Genomic DNA, 16,233 nt, shown 5'->3' with positions numbered 1-16,233 from the left:
TCTAACACACCTTTCCCATTGGGGCGTTTTTCAGGCGCTTTTGGGCTAAAAATAGCGCCTGTAAAGTGCCTGCAAAATGGCTCCCCTGCAGTCTGTGTGGAAGCCCCGAGTGCCTTCACACTGAGGCGATGCGCTGGCAGGATCTTAAAAAAAAGTCCTGCAAGCAGCACGTTTGGAGTGGTGTATACCGCTCCTCCACCACTCCTGCCCATTGATATGAATGGGCACCACTGCCGAAGCGCATGCAATGCGATTTGGCAGCAGTGCTTCATGGGCGCATTTAACCTCTTCCTTGGCCGCTAGCTGGGTTATATGTGCCCCACTAGCAGCCAAATAGCACCGCTAAAATGATGGTAAAGAGCCGCTAAAACTTGCGTTTTAACATCAACGCTCCAGTGTGAAAGCAGAAAATACAGAAAATTTCTTACATTTAAACATTTATTAAACAAAACAAACCTCCAATCAGTTTACTTGTATGTATGATTTAGATTAAAAAAAAAAAAAAACCTATATATTAAATAAAAACAGGTAGTCAAAACTTTTGGACGAAAAAAAAAATGGGCTAACTTTACTGTTTTTATTTTATTTTTAAATAGTGTATTTTTTTCCCAAAAAAATGCATTTGAAAGACCTCTGTGCAAATGCCGTGTGACATAAAATATTGCAACAACCGCTATTTTATTCCCTAGGATCTCTGCTAAAAAATTATATATAATTTTTGGGGGGGTCTAAGTGATTTTCTGGCAGAAAATACAGGACTTTTACTTGTAAGCATCAAGTGTCAGAAAAGATTTAGTCTTTAAATGGTTAAACTGAGAACTTCTACACACAGAGATGACTTCATTCATTCAAGTGTAAACATTGTATCATTTAGTTCTTTTCTTGGCAGTCTGCCCAGAGAGGAGGAAAGTGTTGCTATGACGACTCAGGCAACTCACACTGACTTCTTACAGAAGTCATTTCAAAGTCCCACTGTAGTTCTAAATCGGCTTTTTATCAGCAAAATCGGCCGATGCCGATTATTTAAAAAACGGCAAATATCGGCCGATATATCGGCCGGCCGATATATCGGTCGACCTCTAGTTGTAAACCCTTACAATCCACTTTGACCTACAGGCAAGCCTAGATTAAGGCTTACCTGTAGGTCCAATAAATATCTCCTAAACCTACATGGTTTAGGAGATATTTGGCAAAACACAGGCGTCGTAGACAGCGGCACGCAGGCGCACTGTGCGCCATTGTCAACGCCAATATGCGGCGAGTGGCGGCTCCCATGTGCTTGTGTGGGAGCTACGTCATCGCGGCTTCGGCGAATGACAGCGGCGGAGCAGCGAGACCCACCGAGAAGATGAATGCCCCAGGGGACAGCGGTGACTTCGCTGGCTCCTGTGTCAGGCAAGTGACACATTATGGACTACTATGTGATGCATAGTAGTCCATTATGCTTTACCTTTGCAGGTAATCAAAGAGGAAGTAAACTCATCAGGGTTTACTTCCTCTTTAAGATGGTGCTGCCTAACCCCTGGAAACAAGTTTTTTAAAGTTTCTTTAACCACTTGACCACTGGGCACTTAAACACCCTTAATAACCAGACCAATTTTCAGCTTTCGGTGCTCTCGCATTTTGAATGACAATTACTCAGTCATGCAACACTGGACCTATATGAAATTTTTGTCCTTTTTTTCACACAAATAGAGCTTTCTTTTGGTGGTATTTAATCACCGCTGGGTTTTTTTTTTTTTGTGCTATAAAAGAAAAAATACCGAAAATTCTGTAAAAAAACGAATTTTTCTTTGTTTCTGTTAGAAAATTTAGCAGATTAGAAATTTTTTCTTCATAAATTTTGGCCAAAATTTATACTACTACATATCTTTGGTAAAAATAAGTACAAATTGGTGGATATTATTTGGTCTTTGTGAAAGTTATAGAGTCCACAAGCTATGGTGCCAATATCTGAAAATTGATCACACCTGAAGGACTGACGGCCTATTTCAATTCTTGAGACCCTAACATGCCAGAAAAGTACAAATACCCCCCAAATGACCCCTTTTTGGAAAGAAGACATTCCAAGGTATTTAGTAAGAGGCATGATGAGTTTTTTGAAGTTGTCATTTTTTCCCACAATTCTTTGCAAAATCAAGATTCTTTTTACTTTTTTTTTTTTTTTCACAAAATTGTCATATTATCAGGTTATTTCTCACACACAGCATATGCATACCACAAATTACACCCCAAAACACATTCTGCTATTACTCCCGAGTATGGTGATACCACATGTGTGAGACTTTTACACAGCGTGGCCACATACAGAGGCCCAACATGCAGGGAGCGCCATCAGGCGTTCTGGAGCACCCAGGACAATTCTGACATTTCTCTCCTACATGTAAAAATCATCATTTATTTGCTAGAAAATTACATAGAACTCCAAAACATTATATATGTTTTTTTAGCAAACACCCTGGAGAATACAATGGTGGTCTTTGCAACTTTTTATCTCGCACGGTATTTGCGCAGTAATTTTTCGAATGCTTTTTTTTGGAAAAAAAACTGTTTTGTGCTTAAAAAAAAAAAAAAACATAGTAAAGTTAGCCCAATTTTTGCATAATGTGAAAGATGAAGTTACGCTGAGTAAATAGATACCTAATATGTCACTCTTCAAAATTGCACACGCTCGTGGAATGGCGGCAAACGTCGCTACTTAAAAATCCCCATAGGCGACGATTTACATTTTTTTTACTGGTTATATGTTTTGAGTTACAGAGGAGGTCTAGGGCTAGAATTATTTCTCTCGCTCTAACGTTCGCAGCGATACCTCACATGTGTGGTTTGAACACCGTTTTCATATGTGGGCGGGACTTACGCATGCGTTCGCTTCTGCATGCGAGCACATGGGGACAGGGGCGCTTTAAAAAAAACATTTTTTTTTTATTGTTCATTTTACTTTATTTATTTTAGTTTGACATTTTTTTCCCCAAAAATAATTTTTTTGATCACTTTTATTCCTATTACAAGGAATGTAAACATCCCTTGTAATAGGAATATGGCATGACAGGTCCTCTTTACAGTGAGATGTGGGGTCAATAAGACCCACATCTCACCTCTAAGCTGGGAAGCCTGAAAAAAAAAAAAGATTCTGGCTTTGATCGTATTAGCGATTCGGTAGAAGCACCGGAGGGCGGAGGGCGGCGGGAGATGTCTATGGCTGGGTATTGCAGGGTATCACCGACTATGGCTGGGTATCTCAGAGCATGGTGTTGCAGAGTACTGCGTTGCAGAGCATTGCAGGGTATTGGCGGGTGTTGCAGAGCATTGCAGAGTGTTGCAGGGTATTGGCGGGTGTTGCAGAGCATTGCAGAGTGTTGCAGGGTATCGGCGGGGGTTGCAGAGCATTGCAGAGTGTTGCAGGGTATCGGCGGGGGTTGCAGAGCATTGCAGAGTGTTGCAGGGTATCGGCGGGGGTTGCAGAGTGTTGCAGGGTATTGGCGGGTGTTGCAGAGTGTTGCAGGGCATTGCGGAGTGTTGCAGGGCATTGCAGAGTGTTGCAGGGCATTGCGGAGTGTTGCAGGGCATTGCGGAGTGTTGCAGGGCATTGCGGAGTGTTGCAGGGCATTGCGGAGTGTTGCAGGGCATTGCGGAGTGTTGCAGGGCAATGCAGAGTGTTGCAGGGCAATGCAGAGTGTTGCAGGGCAATGCAGAGTGTTACAGGGCATTGCAGAGTATTTGCAGGGAATTGCAGAGTATTTGCAGGGAATTGCAGAGTAATGCAGAGTATTTGCAGGGAATTGCAGAGTAATGCAGAGTATTTGCAGGGAATTGCAGAGTAATGCAGAGTATTTGCAGGGAATTGCAGAGTAATGCAGAGTATTTGCAGGGAATTGCAGAGTAATGCAGAGTATTTGCAGGGAATTGCAGAGTAATGCAGAGTATTTGCAGGGAATTGCAGAGTAATGCAGAGTATTTGCAGGGAATTGCAGAGTAATGCAGAGTATTTGCAGGGAATTGCAGAGTAATGCAGAGTATTTGCAGGGAATTGCAGAGTAATGCAGAGTATTTGCAGGGATTTGAGGGGTTAATTTTCGGTGAGCAGCGATGTGGGCACTGCAGATGCAGCCCACATCGCTGCTGACACCGATCTCTTCCCCCTCCGCTGTACCGATCGGTACAGAGAGGGGGAGGGAGGAACCGGCGTCATAACATGACGCCGGCTTGTTTACAAGTGATCACTCTGTCATTTGACGGAGCGATCACGTGGTAAACGGCCGCGATGAGCGGCCGTTTACCGTGATTCGTGATGCGCCGGGTCCACTGGACCCAGCGGTCACGGATGCTCTCGTGTGCGCGCGAGAGCAGAATTCTAGGAGGCCGTTAATTAACGGCCTCTTAGAGTTAAACAACCGCCCTGATGCCGTTAATCGGCAATGGGCGGTTGTTAAGTGGTTAAACAGTAAGTAATATGCGATTTGGGACGGATTACAGTGGCTATAGTCTGATAATGACTTATTATAATGGACTAACATGAAAAGAAGCATCAGAGTGGGAGAGTTTACTTCCTGAGGGAAGTTTCCTGAGGGAGACTTCATGAGGGAGGTTTAATCTAGATCACGATTTTTTAACGATTAAGCACACAGCTCTATAGCAGGATGGAGTAAGATCCCTAAAGCCACCATTGGTGCGATGCCGCTAGTGATGTTATAGTGAATAGTAGCTCCTCCAGGCACCTCCCAACATGGGTGTTTGACTTTTTTTTTGTATATTTACATTGCTCCAGCTTGGGCCAATGTAAGTATTCATATGCCACATCTGTGGCAGGGGACAATTGCTGTAACAGTCACCACTACTACAGAGATTGCTGCCATCTTTCAGGTGTCATGCCAAGCGACTACCCTGTTGCATAGGGAACACATGGGTGCTCCCTTGGCATGGGTGCCATTTACAGAACACCTTACATTTTTCCAAACAGATGATGGCTTGCATTCATTGAGAAAAACGCAAGGTGTTCTGTAAAAGCTAGCCATGTTGAACAAGTGAGCCCTTTTGTTTACTATGCAGCAGGGGGTTCATTGGCATGGGACCTGAGAGATTGTAATGATCACTGTAGTAGCAGTGACTTCTACAGCGATTGTCTCCTGCGTCAGGGATCTCACAGATATGGCATAGACATATTTACATTGGTCCAAACTGGATCAATATACTGTAACTGTGCAAATAAAAATGGGACACTTGGTATTGAGCTTTAAATATTAATATCAACCAATATAAAGTCATGATTTTTCTCCACAAACCTGACTGGATCCTGTATTTGTACGGTTTTATTAAACTGGGACTACAGTGTTTTCAAAATAAACAAAAGCAGTATAACAAGCTTGAACAAAAAAAATCACAACAAAAGAATAAGCAGATTTCCAGAGCCAGGACAGATACTGAGCTTTAGATACAATAACATAGAAATTCGTACACATTTTCCCAAGCTGACGGTTCAATAGGTGGGTTCCTTGACGTCATAGACCATACCATAGCCTCCCACAAGGCCTAACAATAGTCTTTTATGGTATAACTTGTAAGACACAGCAGGAGGGCCACACTTTGAAACCAGGAAGGAAAAAGTCATCTATAAACATAATAGAGAACCAAGCTATTCTAAATAGGTAGAGCTTTCCAAATCTCACAGAAGCAACTTATATGTGTGCGTATTTTCCCACATACTACAATCATAACAAAGAGTGTTTATATTTTGGAACGAATTTGCATAGGTCCCCGAATCCAGGTACATCTGGCAGCCTGGACTCACTGCACATTCACTTACAGATAAATCTCAAAGGACAAGTTCATATTTTGTAACATGTTACAGATGCACCAGCCCCCTCATCCCCCCAATACCCTATTTTGACAGCGAGCAGGGGGATCTTCTCACCCCCGCCCGGCCACGTCATTTACAGAGTTATGTGAATGTGAAAACTACAAGTACCAACATCCTTTACAGCCGTCAGTTTGTAGTAATGAACTACCAGGGCACTGTTGAACGCTCTAGATAGTTTACTGAGCTCCCTGTGAGAATTTAACTGACTGCTTGTATCGAAGGTACAGCCAAACAGCTACACCAACAGTCTGCAGGACCGTGGCATTACACCCACGATCTTTTGATTGTGGGTGCAATGCTTTACAGGTTCCTAACAAATCTAAATAACAAATACTTTTTAAGGGCTGGTTCACACTACTTGCAGTCCAGTGCATTTTTTCTAGCATCGGAAACACATGGATAGAAGGTTATATGGTGTCCAATGGCATAGTTCACAGGAGGTCAGTTTCAGTGTGTTCTAGTTTCAGGAAAAAAAAATAAAAAATTTTCTGCACTGAACTGTACTGGAATGCAGTAAAAAATGCATCAAAATCGCACTGGAATGCACCAAAAATGCACACATCCCAATTTAAGGCGAAGAAAAAAAAAGGGGGGGTAAAATGCACTAGAAAGCACCAAAAACAGAAACGCGTCAAAAACATGCATGCAGAAAAGCATCCGGAGCGCCCCCAGACTAAGTTCCTATGGTGTGAACTGGCCTTAACCCCTTCACGCCCACACTATAGCCGAAAGACAGCTACAGCGTAGGCCTTAATTGCCAGGAGGATGTCCATGTACGTCCTCCCGTGCATGAGACTCAGCTGATCAAAGATCAGAGTAAGGGGCCAATCCCAATCCCTTACCATGTGATCAGCTGTCAGCCAATGACAGCTGATCACCTGATATACACAGAGCCAGCAATCGACTTTTTTTTCTTCATGCTGACAGCCGCCTCATCAGTGCAGCCTCATCAGTGCAAATCAATGAAGGAGAGAAATTACCTGTTTGCAAAATGTTATAACAAACTATGAAAACTGTTTGTTTTTTTGGTCTTTTTTGATTTGTTTAGCAAAAAATAAAAACCCCAGTAGTGATTAAATAGTATATACGACCAAAAGAAAGCTCTATTTGTATGAAAAAATTTTTTATAAAAAAAAAAAGTCATTTGGGTACAGTGTAGCATGACTGCGCAATTGTTATTCAAATTGCGACAACGCTGACATGTTGTTATGTGGCTGTAGAGGGACAATCAAGCCATTAAAGCGGAGGTCCACCCTAAAGTGGACCTTCCGCTCATTGGAATCCTCCCCCCCTCTGGCGCCACAATTGGCACCTTTCAGGGGGGAGGGGGTTGCAGGTACCTGTACAGTACAGGTATCTGCACCCACTTCCGGCGTAGATTCTGCAGAAGGTACGCCCCTTTCCGCAGAATCTACGCCCCTTTCCGAAAGTCCCCCGCTGCCTGCTGGGAAACACATGGATCCCAGAGACAGCGGGGACCATCCTTATTGCGCAGCGCGACTCGCGCATGCGCAGTAGGGAACCGGGAAATGAAGCCGAAAGGCTCCACTTCCTGATTCCCATACCCAAGATGGCGGCGGCAGCACCCGAGAGACAATCGAGAGATCGGCTTAGGGTGCCGACATCGCGGGCGCGCTGGGCGGGTAAGTGTCACTATTTTAAAAGTCAGCAGCTGCAGTATTTGTAGCTGCTGGCTTTTATAAAAAAAAAAAACAGCGGACTCCCGCTTTAAGTCCCACACCTTTTTAAACTTCTAAGGACACCTACAAGAAACATACGTTGTTTTGTAAAGGAGTACCACCTTATTAACCAGGATTTGCCAGAAGTACAAAGTGGGAGCCTCCATGAACTTCCATTCAAAGGTAATAGCCTTGCGTTCATAAAAAAGCAGTAGACCAATGAGTGTCCTTAGTGCCCGATGGAAGGCCAATGCGCCCACCAGTCCAAGCAAACAGACATCGACACTCAGAGGGATGTGTGATAAATTCAGCAACCTCAGACCAAAAAGTTTTAATTTTCAGGCAGGTCCAGAAAATATGATTGAAGTCAGCAAGCTCGCTCACACATCTCCAACACCAGCAAGAAACCCCCAGATATATTCTATGTAACTTGTGCGGTGTCAAATAAATCCCGTGCAACATCTTAAATTGGATCAACCTATCCCAACAGGCTGCCAATTGGGAAAAGGTGTAGTCCCACAAATCCTCACTGTCAATGTCAGGAGCAACCACCTGCCATGTAGAGTGCAGAAGCTCCATCCCAACGTGCACAGGAGGCTGGAGAGCCCTGTACAACACAGACAGCGGCTTAGACAAGGAGGCATCCCTAAGTATATGTTCAATATCCGAGGCCTCCACAACAATCAGGGAGGCTCTGAATTGGGAGTAGTAGGTATGACAGAGCTGTAAGTACCTTAAAAAGCAAGTTATGCTGTGTACACACGATCGGACTACCTGGCGGACTTCGTACGGTGGACCAGAGTCCGCCGGACAATTCGATTGTGTGTGGGCTTCAGCGGACTTTTTCTTCCCAAAAGTCCAGCGGACCTAGAAATAAGACTTGCTTCAAAGTTGTCCGCCGGACTCGGCTTTTAGCAGACAATCCGTTCGTCTGTGTGCTAGTCCGACGGACTAAAACCAAAGCTAGGGCAGCTATTGGCTACTGGCTATGAACTTCCTTATTCTACATCATCACGTTCGAATCCGCCGGATTTTTGGAGTGATCGTGTGTGGCCAAGTCCGTTTGCTTGAAAGTCCGGCGGACCTCAGCTGCAAAGTCCGTCGGATTGGCCGTCGGACTAAGTCCGCCGCATAGTCCGATCGTGTGTACGCGCCATTAGGTAGACTAAAGTGAAGTTTCAGGTTGTCAAATGTAGTCAGGTCTCCCCCAGTACAAATATGAGCAAGACTCTTAGGCTCCATTCACAACATGGCACTCCGGATCAAAGGCAGAATCGTAAAAGATTCCAAATCGCCACAAAATCCAGGACGTGCTTGCGATCCTCGTTACTTTCCAATTGGTTGCCATTAAAAGTAACAGGGATAGTAAGCGTGTCCCACATTTTGTAACGTTTCGGAATCACAGACAGAATCACGGCTATTCCGCCCGCGATCCAGAACGCCATGGTGTGAATGAAGCCTTAATGCCCCTGGATAACCAAACAATCAAATGGGGAATAGATTGGAAGAGTTAGGCTAAACCAATGTGGAGTATGGAGTTACCACTGAGGAGTTACGGCAGAACCTGTAGGCACATTGGACCGCCAGGCCTTGAGCACTGTCTTCATGGATAGAGTAAGTGGGAATGGGGCTCAATGGAAGGAGGGAGGTGTAGGGTTTCATAGGAGCCTAGGTATACGGCTTCCTAGGACCACATAGGAATTAGTGTAACCAGAAATGACCCAGTTATTGGCATGCATGAGAGGTGCTGCAAGGAAATACTTCTGTAAATCAGGACAAGCGAAACCTACTTGCATCCAGGGTCTACATAGAGTTTTTTGCTAAAAAGAGGAGGGCTTGATTTCCACAAAAACGTAGAAAGGAGTTAGTCAAATTGTTTAAAAAAAAAAAAAACTTTTGGGGACCCATACTGGCGAGTGTCTTAAGCCATAAAGAATAACAGGGAGCATCTTCATTTTGACAAGGTTAAAGCCAGGAGAAGCTCAGTAAAAGTCCTGAAGGCTGTATGGGACAAGGTGACAGGGGATCTAGATAGCAGGAAGTTTTGAGAGGAGTGAAGTGGATAGTTTGGGTGATACCCTTTAGATTGTAAGCCCCATAAGCAGGGCCTTCCTATTTGTATTAAACTGTATTGTAATTGTATTGTATCTCTTTATAGGATGGTATATAAATCCTGTATAATAATAATAATATTAAGACAAGACTGGTGATGTAGCTGGGGGAGTTGTGGATGGCTTTGTAAGTATTCAAATCATTTAGTGACTGGAAGCCAGCAGAAGGATTGGCAGACACAGAGTGGTTTGTAAGGCCCCGTTAACATCTACACTTTTTAGATGACTCGTCCACCTTACCAACTGTCCATTGTCTGTGACCCCCTTTTTGCCAATCCCTCCACTGGCTTCCCATTGCCCAATAGATAAAATTCAAAACAATAACATACAAAGCCATCTACAACTCTGGCTCGAGCTACAGCACCAATCTTGTCTCCAAACTGTGCTCTCCGCTCCTCTAAAGACCTTGTGCTCTCTAGCTCCCTGGTCTCCTCCAAGACTTCTCCAGAGCCTCTCCCATCCTCTGAAACTCCCTACCCCAATTTGTCCAACTATCTCCTACTGTGTCCACTTTTAGGCCCCTTCCATATGAGGTGGACTTGCCACCCCTGTCTGTCTGCCGATTCCCACTGAGCAGCCTAAGGTGATCCCTGAAAACTCATCTCTTCAGGGAAGCCTATCCTGCTGCATATAATAACCAAATCATTTATTTCTCCCATAATTTCTTACTTCACAGTAAGTACTTTTTGTTCCACAAGCCCCTCCCTATTAGATTATAAGCTACCAAGAGCAGGCCCACTTGAATTGAACTGTACTTTCTCCATTTTTGTTATAAAGCGCTGTGCAAACTGCTGGCGCTATATAAATCCTGTATAATAAAAACGTGATGCACTTTACATGTTCCAGGCCTGTTTTACATGAATGTCACTCTAGGTAATAAGAATTTTACAGAAACCACACTGAGCGGCAAACGGGTGTTTCCAACATGGCACACCCAGGGTGTGCTTAAAATGTACTTTGTGCAAAGGGCCAAATGGTAAACTGACCTTGAGTACCAGTTCACATGTATGTGAATCAGATTCGACCATACAGCATTGATTCGCATGTCATGTAAAAAAGCATTGTTTCCAGTGAAGGCTGTTCACATATTTGTGGAACGAGCTTGACCAGTTCAAAAAGGGTCCTGTGTGAGCAGGGGCGGACTGACAACACGTGGGGCCCCCGGGCAACAGGAGATTATGGGGGCCCCCAGGCAATCAGAGATTATTGGGCCACACAGTATACACACACACACACACACACATACAGTATACAGATACATGTACACACAGACATGTTTCTATTGGCTGAGAAGGTACTGGAGAGATCAGCTATAATCTTGGGATTTTTAGACCAAAAGGATGGCAGTAAGGGACATTTCAGAGACAGATGTAAAAAAAAAAAAAATAATTAATAAAAACACAGATTTTTACATGCTGTCCCTCGTTTTACTGAGGCTGGCAACGCCAATGGGGCCCCCTAGTGGCCCGGGGCCCTCGGGCAGTGCTCAAGTGACCGAATGGTCAGTCCGCCCCTGTGTGTGAGCTTATTGTGGTGCAGTGCGAATTTCAGCGCCATAGACTTCTATGGGACTGGTTCGAATTTGCAGCAGTCCAGTGTGCACATCACTGCAATTTTTTTTTTGCCTAGATTTTATAGAAAATAAAATTGCAGCTGGGAGCACTCTCCTTATAAATTTGCACTAAATTTGAATGGAAACCACATCAGTGAAGGAGAAAATGTACTTATTTACAAAATGTTACAACAGAAACAAAGAAACTTTTTTTCAAAATGTTCATTTTTTTATTTATTTGTTGAGCAAAAAAAACCCCAGCAGTAAGAGCCCATTCACACAGGGGCAACACGACTTGTAGGCGACTTGAGTCAGGCAACTTGGACACGACTTGAGTTAAGATCACAGCGCGACTTGGGACGACTTCAACACGACTTGTGATGACTTCAAGCCCGACTTGGGACGACTTACAAGTCGCCCCAGGCCAGGCGACTTTTGCCGAGGCCAAGCAGAGAATGAGCTCAAGTGGGAACTCCACGGCAAATTTCTGAAAAAAATTTGGCGTGGGTTCCCCCTCCGAGAGCATACCAGGCCCTTAGGTCTGGTATGGATTCCAAGGGGAACCCCCTACGCCGAAAAAACGGCGTGGGGTCCCCCCCAGATCCACACCAGACCCTTATGTGAGCACGCTACCCGGCCGGCCAGGAAAGGGGGTGGGGACGAGCGGGCGGCCCCCCCCCCTCCTGAGCCGTACCAGGCCGCGTGCCCTCAACATGGGGGGGTGCCTTGGGGGAGGGGGGGCGTGCGGCCCCCCCACCCCAAAGCACCTTGTCCCCATGTCGATGAGGACAAGGGCCTCTTCCCGACAACCCTGGCCGTTGGTTGTCGGGGTCTGCGGGCGGGGGGCTTATCGGAATCCGGGAGCCCCCTTTAATAAGGGGGCCCCCGGATACCGGCCCCCCACCCTATGTGAATGAGTATGGGGTACAATGTACCCCTACCCATTCACCTGTGGAAAAAAAGTACAAAAAAAAAAAACACAACACAGGGAAAAAATATTTTATTGCACAGCTCCGGGGGTCTTCCATCTTCGGGGGTCTTCTCGCCGGACACCTCCGCTATCTTCTTGTAGCTCTTTTACTAGCGGAGGAGTCCGGCTTTCTTCCTCCCCGCCGCCGGCCTCTTCTCCCGACTTCGGGGGTCTTGTCCCCCTCTTCGGTTCTTCTGCCGGGCCACCGCGCCTTCTTATAGCTCTTTTACAGGCGGTGGCCCGGTCTTCTGCTGCTGCCGCCGCCGCCTCCCGTTCTTCTTCTTCTTCTTCTTCTCCAGGAGATGTTGACACGACGCTCTCTCCGGCCACAATGCCAGGGACGCGCTCCGCTGCCACTTATATAGGGACAATGGGGCGGTGTCACATGGGTTGATGTCACATGGGTTGGTCACATGGGTTGATGTCACATGGTAAGGGGGCGGGGTCACCATGTGACATCAACCCATGTGACATCAACCCATGTGACACCGCCCCATTGTCCCTATATAAGTGGCAGCGGAGCGCGTCCCTGGCATTGTGGCCGGAGAGAGTGTCGTGTCAACATCTCCTGGAGAAGAAGAAGAAGAAGAAGAAGAAGAAGAAGAAGAACGGGCGGCGGTGGCGGCGGCAGCAGCAGAAGACCGGGCCACCGCCTGTAAAAGAGCTATAAGAAGGCGCGGTGGCCCGGCAGAAGAACCGAAGAGGGGGACAAGACCCCCGAAGTCGGGAGAAGAGGCCGGCGGCGGGGAGGAAGAAAGCCGGACTCCTCCGCTAGTAAAAGAGCTACAAGAAGATAGCGGAGGAGTCCGGCGAGAAGACCCCCGAAGACGGAAGACCCCCGGAGCTGTGCAATAAAATATTTTTTCCCTGTGTTGTGTTTTTTTTTGTACTTTTTTTCCACAGGTGAATGGGTAGGGGTACATTGTACCCCATACTCATTCACATAGGGTGGGGGGCCGGTATCCGGGGGCCCCCTTATTAAAGGGGGCTCCCGGATTCCGATAAGCCCCCCGCCCGCAGACCCCGACAACCAACGGCCAGGGTTGTCGGGAAGAGGCCCTTGTCCTCATCGACATGGGGACAAGGTGCTTTGGGGTGGGGGGGCCGCACGCCCCCCCTCCCCCAAGGCACCCCCCCCATGTTGAGGGCACGCGGCCTGGTACGGCTCAGGAGGGGGGGGGCCGCCCGCTCGTCCCCACCCCCTTTCCTGGCCGGCCGGGTAGCGTGCTCGGATAAGGGTCTGGTGTGGATCTGGGGGGGACCCCCACGCCGTTTTTTCGGCGTAGGGGGTTCCCCTTGGAATCCATACCAGACCTAAGGGCCTGGTATGCTCTCGGAGGGGGAACCCACGCCAAATTTTTTTCAGAAATTTGCCGTGGAGTTCCCCCTTCAGAGCTAATAATTCTGTCAAAGTCGCCTCCGTATAGACGGAGATCCGACTTGGAGGCGATCTCCATTGAAATCAATGGGTACCGGTCGCCTACAAGTCGGATAGAAGTAGTACAGGAACCTTTTCTGAAGTCGGAGCGACTTCAGTAGTGTGCATTAAGACGGCTCTCATTCACTTACATTGCTTTTTAAATGTTGTCCGACCTGAGGCGACCTGAGGCGACTTGGGGCGACCTGAAGTCGGATCAGGAGTTGCCCCTGTGTGAATGGGCTCTAAGGATGAGCTCAGGCGTGTTCGCAAACCGCAGGTGCAGAGCCTGCCAGGAAGTCTGCACTGCATAGCGCTAATCACAGGCAGTGAGACATTTTTCCCAGTCTACGTCTGTGATTAGTACTGTGCAGTGGAGACTTCCTTGCAGGCTATGCACATGCGGGTTGCGAACACGCCTGAGCTCATCCTTACCCGGCAGTGATCAAATACCACCAAAAGAAAGCTCTATTTGTAGGAACAAAATGATAAAAAAAAAAGTGTTTGGGTACAGCGCAATTGTCATTCAAAGTGTGACAGCACTGAAAGCGGAAAATTGGCCTGGGCATGAAGGGGGGGGGGAGGTGATCAGTACTGAAGTGGTTAATTAGCCACAGAACCTGTGTAAATCATATGTGTTCGGTTTTAAAAGGGATGAGGTGGAAACTCTACGCTTATGGCAGCACATTTGAGTGAATGGGCTGCCCTACGCAAGACAAAAACCCCAATGTAGTTCCAGAACCTCTTTATTCGTGGAGCAAAGGGTGTTTTTTTAGTGCGTGTTTTAGCACATTTGTAGCACGTTTCTGCATGTGGGGGTGGGAGTGGGAGTCTACCTGCGCTTGGGGGACATTAATAATTAATGATAAACGCAAATGAAACCCACTATTGCAGCACAGTGGCAAAATGCACATTTTTCACGGTTATGTCGCCCCACTTAGGAAACAAGCGGGTGTGAACAAATCACAATCACCGCAGAGAACCTGAACCGTCACCTGCGATGGAGGTGACAATCACTGCAGAGAACCTGAACCGTCACCTGCGATGGAGGTGACAATCACTGCAGAGAACCTGAACCGTCACCTGCGATGGAGGTGACAATCACTGCAGAGAACCTGAACCGTCACCTGCGATGGAGGTGACAATCACTGCAGAGAACCTGAACCGTCACCTGCGATGGAGGTGACAATCACTGCAGAGAACCTGAACCGTCACCTGCGATGGAGGTGACAATCACTGCAGAGAACCTGAACCGTCACCTGCGATGGAGGTGACAATCACTGCAGAGAACCTGAACCGTCACCTGCGATGGAGGTGACAATCACTGCAGAGAACCTGAACCGTCAACTGCGATGGAGGTGACAATCAATGCAGAGAACCTGAACCGTCAACTGCGATGGAGGTGACAATCACTGCAGAGAACCTGAACCGTCACCTGCGATGGAGGTGACAATCACTGCAGAGAACCTGAACCGTCACCTGCGATGGAGGTGACAATCACTGCAGAGAACCTGAACCGTCACCTGCGATGGAGGTGACAATCACTGCAGAGAACCTGAACCGTCACCTGCGATGGAGGTGACAATCACTGCAGAGAACCTGAAGTCTCAACTGCGATGGAGGTGACAATCACTGCAGAGAACCTGAAGTGTCAACTGCGATGGAGGTGACAATCACTGCAGAGAACCTGAAGTGTCAACTGCGATGGAGGGGACAATCACTGCAGAGAACCTGAAGTGTCAACTGCGATGGAGGTCACAATTACTGCAGAGAACCTGAAGTGTCAACTGCGATGGAGGTGACAATCACTGCAGAGAATCTGAACCGTCACCTGCGATGGAGGTGACAATCACTGCAGAGAACCTGAACCGTCACCTGCGATGGAGATGATAATCACTGCAGAGAACCTGAAGTGTCAACTGCGATGGAGGTGACATTCACTGCAGATGACACCTTCCTGTTTCATGTAGTTTCGGTGATAATGATTGGCTGACCAGCAGGGAATATTAGGGGGCAGACGCTGCTTTGTAAAAATCTATAGAAGTAGACTAATGAACAATGCAATCATTAGCAGCGTCTAGCCATGTCCTGACAAGATGACAAGAGAGCTGGGAACACCTGGAAGAGCGCTTTATGTGGTCATTCATCAGCACCCCATCCGACCCCACATACTCACCCCGCAAGGCTGTCACCGTCCAATCACGTGCCCCCCTGTCAGCTGATCGCCGCCGATCCTCCCTCCAGACCGGAAGATAGAAGTGCAGAGGTTGTAGAGGCGCCGGAAGTGAGATGTGTGCCGCCACCCCCTGTCCTCTGTGTGTGTGCTGGGCAGGGCTGCTGGTAGCTGTGCTAGGTATCTGCCTGGAGATTAGATACGGCTAACTAGGAACGATAAGAAAGCACTGCACCATCAACTCATTTCTGCCTATTTCATACAATTTCCCAAGCAGACAACACAGCTGGGACTGACTAATGCAAAATTCTACAACTGCTACAGAGACTTTTCAGGCTCCTACTCACTTTCAGTCACTGTGTTATTTTTAAAGAGGAAGTAAACCCTGATGGGTTTTACTTCCTCTTTTGTTCCCTGCAAAGTGAAAGCATAATAGGCTACTTTTCGATGCATAGTAGCCCATTATGTTGCACT

At 46.9% G+C, this 16,233-nt stretch overlaps 1 protein-coding gene across 1 annotated transcript in view; it reads right to left on the bottom strand.

Moving 5' to 3' along the window:
• LOC143940108 (rab5 GDP/GTP exchange factor-like) overlaps positions 1–15,912 on the bottom strand; it is a 97,126-nt gene extending 81,214 nt beyond the window's left edge. The window contains exon 1 of the mRNA XM_077461179.1: positions 15,763–15,912. The gene's annotated coding sequence lies outside the window, so the exon portion shown is untranslated. The remainder of the gene's footprint in view (positions 1–15,762) is intronic.
• Positions 15,913–16,233: the final 321 nt, after the last annotated feature.

This window comes from Lithobates pipiens, unplaced genomic scaffold (assembly GCF_037356315.1).
Source record: "Lithobates pipiens isolate NorthernLeopardFrog02 unplaced genomic scaffold, aLitPip1_a1.2 Scaffold_3, whole genome shotgun sequence".
Classification (NCBI taxonomy): Eukaryota; Metazoa; Chordata; class Amphibia; order Anura; family Ranidae; genus Lithobates; species Lithobates pipiens.
Note: the sequence above shows the minus strand (reverse complement) of the source record. Positions and strands in the feature narration are given on the sequence as shown.